Source organism: Malania oleifera, chromosome 12 (genome assembly GCF_029873635.1).
Source record: "Malania oleifera isolate guangnan ecotype guangnan chromosome 12, ASM2987363v1, whole genome shotgun sequence".
Lineage (NCBI taxonomy): Eukaryota > Viridiplantae > Streptophyta > Magnoliopsida > Santalales > Ximeniaceae > Malania > Malania oleifera.
Window position 1 is genome coordinate 81,571,764 of NC_080428.1, and position 7,073 is coordinate 81,578,836.

Sequence of the window (7,073 nt, forward strand, 5' to 3'; positions counted from 1 at the left end):
TAAAATCTTTCACATCATAATACATTTCACATAAAATAATATTCATACCACACATATGCTATTAAAAGTCATACTTCATATTCTAAAATCGTGAATTCCTTACATCTCATACATACATATGCATTTTAATCATCATAGCAGTATTTTCTCAATCGTACATTTCATTTGTAATACACAATATAACATATGCTTTTCTGAAAATAAATTTACTCATAATCAATAATAATTTGTATGGAAAATTACTGCTTTAGTTTATTCCCTTATCTGACTATTGAAAAATTCCTTAGGACCCAAATCCTACGCCCTTAGTGTCCGAAATTCAACTCCTGAAATTTACATTTTTTCCCAGATTAATTAATCTATTTCTCTAAAATAATACTCATCTAACCTTCCTTAGGCTCCAAATACCTCAAATTAATATTTAAACTATTATTTAATATCCCTACTTAATTTTCCAAATTTTGCCTGCGGGTCCTAAAATTACACCCGCAACGCTCACCTGGGCCCTAAATTCCAAAAATCTTACTTCAGTTCTAGATGCTTAATATTTTAACATTTCTAAATTAATGTTAATTAATTAAAAATAAGCCCCGTAATAATCGCCGCACCCCAAATTTGGGATTTTGGCCTTACACCCCCACGAGAATTCCGTCCCACTAAACTTGTAGAGAATCATCCCTAGATTCTCATGGTGGTATCCGTTCGTCAATTGGACTTATATTTTGCAAGAAATTAAAGAAAAAGGGAAAAATGGCTTACCCCAAGGAATACGCCTACACCGCTCCTACCACCGATCCGCTCTGGTAGAAATGACGGCAGTGGCGAATGGAGTCCAGTGGTATCTTTGGATTTTCGATCGGGCGAAAATCCATCACGAAATCGAGGAGAGAGGGAGAGAGAACGTGAGGAGAGAGAGAGATTGCAGGTTGCATAGAAAAGAAGAGAAAAGAAAAGGTAAAGAAGAAGAAGAAGAAGAAGAAGAAGAAGATTAAATTGAATTTGAATCTCCTGAAGCTTGCTGAAGCTTCAGGAGGATGAATATAATAATAATAATAATAATAATATTTAATTAATATTAATAATATTATATTTTTATTAATAAAATAAAAATTAATTTTAATTATTATTATTTTTTAATCCGTTTAATTAATTAATTAATTAATTAATTTAAATTTTGTTTTTTTTTTTTTTAGAATTCATTCCACTAATCTTTTATATCTTTTTTTTTTTTGGGGATTTTTACAGTTAAACCCAATTCACCCCCCTCTTGGGACTACACCTTAGTTTTCACCCCCTAGTATACGGGACAGTCCGAGTTAGTATCCCCCAGTATACTAACCAGCGTGGAGTAGCCCCCCAGTATACGGGACAGTTCGGGTAAGTAGCTACTGTTATACTAGCCAGCAGGGGCGAGCAAATGAACTCATGATGTTATAGAATTGACAGACAGAAAGGTTCTTCTATGTATAATGATAGAATTATGTTATGAATGGAAATAAAAGTATATGGTAGAATTATATTATGAATGAAATGAAAAGTAAGTTACTATTTATATAGGCGTAAGTTACAGTTTTAAATGCAGCAGTGCTTCTTATAGTTAAAGTAAAGGTTATATCTCGTCTCCACGAAAACTCATGTTGGTCACACACTGATGATAATATATTCCTTCTTATTGAGAGGTGTCTCACCTCCAATGAATGATTAAATGTTTCAGGGTTTACAGGAGACCGAGTTTAGGAAGCTATGGGGAAGGGTTTAGTTATTGTAATTAATTTTGAGACAGTACTTTTAGGTTTTATTTGATCTTTGGATTGTAATAACATTGTATGGAGATACTTATGTTTATGTGTGTGTGTTAGTGTAGAACTTTGGTAATGTATGTGAGATTATTTAAATGATTTCCGCTGCTTTTATTGGTTGAATGTGTTATTAGAGACTATAGTATAGGGAAATAATACCCTGGACCCCACTTTTAGGTTCGAGGTGTTACAAATATTTTCTTGGCTAAAAACGAAGACATTAAAAAAAGATGGCGAAGTTACTTTAGTAAGTTATTTAACGAAAACCAAATATAAGACTTAAACTTAGAATTGTCAAATGAGAAAAAAACTAAAAATATAAGATTTATTCACAAAATTAGAGTTAACGAAGTTAAGTTTGCACTAAAAAAGATTTAAAATGGGAAAGCTATGGGTTCAGATAACATCTCAATTAAAGTTTGGAAATTCTTAGGTAATAACGGAATTATATGATTAACTAATGTATTTAATACAATTGTAAAAACTAAGAAAATGTTAGATGAATGGAGGAAAAACACTTTAATACATATATATAAAAATAAAGGAGATATTCAAAATTGTAATAACTATCGTAGAATTAAACTTATGAGTCATATGATGAAACTATGGGAAAGGGTAGTTGAACAAAGATTAAGGTTAGAAATGAAGATCTCAGAAAATTAATTTGGTTTTATGCCTGAGAGATCTACCACAGAAGTTATTTATCTTTTAAAAAGATTAATGGAAAAATTTAGGGAAAAGAAGAGAGACTTGCATATGATATTTATTGACCTTGATAAAGCATATGATAGGATACCTAGGAAAGTTCTATGGTTGGTTTTAGAAAAAAAGTGTAACGACCCCAAAAATAATACCCATGGTAGTGATTCCTAAATATATATATATTATAACATAATGGTTATATGTATTATTCCTAAAGCTTTAAGCAAGTTCTTCCCCCCCCCCCAGCCGTGCCTCTCTCTCTCTCTCTCCTCAACCACTTTCTCTCTCTTCAATTTATCGGCGAAACCTGCGCCGATTAAAGAACGGAAAATACCCTTGAGTTCCAAATTCGACCACCAACATTTTAACCAGAGTGGAATTGTCATTTGAGGATCCTAAGTACCACTCTAAGGCTAAGGTAAGGGGAATAAATTAGGTCAGCCTATTTTTGAAATTTAACCAATTAAATTTAAGTATATGATTTTGAAAATATTTTGGAATTAAATCAAACCATAGGGATTTGATTAGATTGGGTTTTTGGGAATATTTTTTGGATTAAATTAAACTGCAGGATCTGATTATATTAGATTTTTGGGAATATTTTGGAATTAAGTTAAAATGCAGGTATTTGATTAAATCAGATTTTTGGGAATATTTTGAAATTAAGTTAAACTGTTGAGATTTGATTAAATTAGACTTTTGGAAATATTTTGGAATTAAGTTAAACTGCAGGGAATTAATTATATCAAGATTTTTGGGATATAATGGAATTTAATTAATAGGTGAATAAAATATGTTTTTTCGAAGCAGAATATTATATTGTGAAGTAATACCCATATTTATAGCAATGAGATTAACACATAATATAAATATGGCAGTGCATAAATTATAATATGAATAATCATTTATTTTGTGTGGAATAAGAAATAACTATGTTACTGCATAAGTAAGTCTACTAGGTCATTTTATGATGATATAGGGTAAAGTACGTTTTATATCGAATTTAGGGAACGCGGGGAGTATGGTAGCTTGTGTTGGCCCGGTTGAGCGTCTAGAGGGGGGGTGAATAGACGTTTCTCGCGGATATGCAAATTTTCTACACACACAAAAATCTTACCAAGAACAAGTGCATAATATCACAATATAAAAGTGCAGCAAATGGTAATGAATGAGCAATATAAAAGAGAGAGGAGAGAAGAGAAACTTAACACAGCGATATTAACGTGGTTCGGCACCTTGCCTACGTCCACACCTTGAGACTAACTCAAGGATTCCCAAAATCCACTATACGATCCTCCTTCAGGCGGAGAAGCCAATACACACAACTACTCACAAAGAGCTTCAACAAGGTACTCACTTAGACATACCCTATAATGGCTCACAAAGGACCTTTCTATACAAGTAGTTGATAAAAGGTGAATACAATATTAAATGCTCCCTTCGAGTTGAGTATCACTACAATATCCTCACACTGTGTCCTCTTTTCAATGGACTAAAAACAAGAGCAAGAGCAGCAAGAAGAGGGCGAGTGAGTATATGAGAAAACCCTAGAATGAAAGCACAATAAATTATCTTAATATAAATTGAGCTTTCTCGGGGAGAAGTAAATGCAATAACCCTTATTTAAACACCAAATGGGCGAGCTGGGTGCTGGAGAGCCGTTAGGCATTTATTGATGCAAGACAAGGGTAAAACTAGTCGTTATGCTGCATTTAATGAACCCTGTAGCCCGAAATTTGTTGACGAGGTCTGTACTTCGTTGACGAGCTCTTCAGTAAATTCGTTGACGAAGCCCTGTGTTCGTCAACGAGTTGCTGGTTCTGAATTCAGACAGGTCTCGGTTTCTTTTCATCGACGAGAACCCTATGTTCGTCGACGTGCTCTTCAATATATTCGTCGACGAAACCCTGTGTTCATCGACGAGTTGCTGGTTTTGAATTCAGACAAGTCTCGGTTTCTTTTCGTCAATGAGAACCCTGTGTTCATCAACAAAGGTATGTGTTATACTCGTCGACGAAGCCCTGTGTTCGTCGATGAGTCCCTTCTTACTTCTTTAGAAAAAATCCTTTTAAGTTCTAAGAAAGGTCCTTGTCTATTTAAGGGTTTTTGGACACCTTAAGTAGCTTTACTTGTTTTTGTTGTGTGTGTGTGATATGCCCATTTCTTGCTCTTTATTTGAGTCACTCCATATACAAGGAATTTACAAAATAATCTCTCTCACTTTCACACTCAATCTTTAGAACACTTGCATATTATGTAGGGTTCATGAATGCTTTGAGTGATTGAGCTTTTGGTCATGTCACGAGTTGCTTCTGGCTAATTTGAAACTTATTTGCTTTGGTGCCGTTCTGTGCAGTTGAACATGACTAGAGAAAAAGGTTAGTAGCCTTAAAGAACTGCTAATGGGTTTTTGTCATCAAAACATAGTTAGAATGAAAGACCCTTAACCACTTGGTCTAACAACTTGATATGATATGACAGTGTTTAATGCAGAATAATGATATGATCGTGTTTATTTTTATTTTATACAAAGTTATAAAATAATAATGTTTAATATAGAATAATGATTTGACAATATTTAATACAACATAATGATATGACAGTGTTGGATGTAGAATAATGATTTGATAGTGTTTAACACAAAGTAGTTGTATGATAGAGTTAGAGCATGATATTATTCTATACAGAACTATGAAATGGAAGTAGTTTATACAGAGCTAGAGTATGATAGTATGTTGTATTCATGTGAATGATAGGACACTATACTATTACCACTTACGAATACATTTAGAAACCCTCACCTTATACGCAAATTGTATAACATAAATTAGATAAATTATAAAACATAAAACATATAATCTTAAACCATGAAACATATATTTAATAATAATGATAACACACAAATTACGCCGAGGATAACCGAAACTTGCGAACAAAACCATACAACGAAAACGTTCACCAAAACATATTGGTGTTTGTTAGTGTGATGGTATGAATGGCTGGTTTGGAGGACGGCGGTATGAAACGCCTCAAACTCTGCAAGGGTATAGTGTGAATAGTTGATTGAGGGACGGTGGTACGAAACACTTCAATTATGGTAAACGAATGCATGAATAGCTGGTTGAGGGACAGCGGCACGAATCGCCTAAATCATGTAGTAAATGTTAATATATGTGTAGATTATGTAACTTGTGGATTTATGCAAAGGGCTTTTGAGCCAAATTGTGAATTGATTATGAATGGCTGGATTAGGGGATAGCGGTACAAAATGCCTCGATCTCAGCGAATGATTTATATGAGTACATATCATATGACTTGTGGTTTTATATTTATAAAGCTGTTAGGCCGAATTGAGAACTGAGTATGAATGGCTGGATTGAGGGACGGCAGTATGAAACGGCTCAATCCCAATGAATGATCTATAGATGTACAAATCATATAACTTGTAATTTATATGTATATGGCTTTTGAGCCGAGTTATGAACTAAAAAAGAATATGTGTTGTGAAATTGTATAGGTATGAGTATAGTTTAAATTTTTATTTCATTTAAGTTAATTAAGAGATGAATCATACGTATATATATAAGCTCATTGCCACATACTGACACTAAGTTATTCCGTCTTACTGAGAGGTGTCTCACCTCGTTAATATTTCAACATTTCAGGGTCACCAGGTAACCGAACCTAGGAGCTCAGGGACGATATTACAGATATAGTAAGTGTGTAATCTAGATCTATGTATATAATGTTTTGAGTTTTGGGTTATAGTTTTTTCTGAGGAAATGATATAGTAATGGTTGAGAGGTAGTTACTCTGGTATGTACAGTTGTGGAGCTTTCGCAAGCAGTGAATGGGCAGGTGTAATATTTATTTTATCGTAAACATATGTGTTGTGATTAAAATGAAAGAAAAAAAATGGGAATGTAAAAGTATGGTCTCAGAGATGTCATGATGGTGTATTATTATGAATATTATTATTATTATTATATCAGTAGATATTTTCTTGGGCGTTACAAAAGGGTGTATGTATAGTAGATATACTGATGTCATTAAGGATATGTACGATGGAGTAATGACTAGTGTAAGGACTATAGATGGAGAAACTAGAAAATTTCCAATCACGATAGGTGTACATCAAGGATTTGCTTTGAGTGCTTATCTTTTTGCTTTAGTGATGGACCAATTGACTATGAGTATTCAAAAGGAGGTTCCGCGGTGTATGTTTTTTGTAGGTGATATTGTATTAATTGACAAAACTACGGATGGAGTAGAGGCTGAGTTAGAATTATGGAGAGAAGTTTTGGAATCTAGAGACTTTAAGATAAGTAGAAATAAGACAGAATATATGAAATGTAATTTTAGTAATGATAGGAGGAATATTGGAGACAAAGTTAAACTTGATGATGAAGAAATAAATAACACTTGTAGATTTCGATACCTTGGATCTATTATGTAAGGTGAAAGAGAAATTGAAGATGATGTAATGCATAGATTTAAAGCAAGTTGGGTAAATGAAGAAGTGCTTCAAGTGTGTTATGTGATCGTAGAATGCCCTTAAAATTGAAAGGGAAG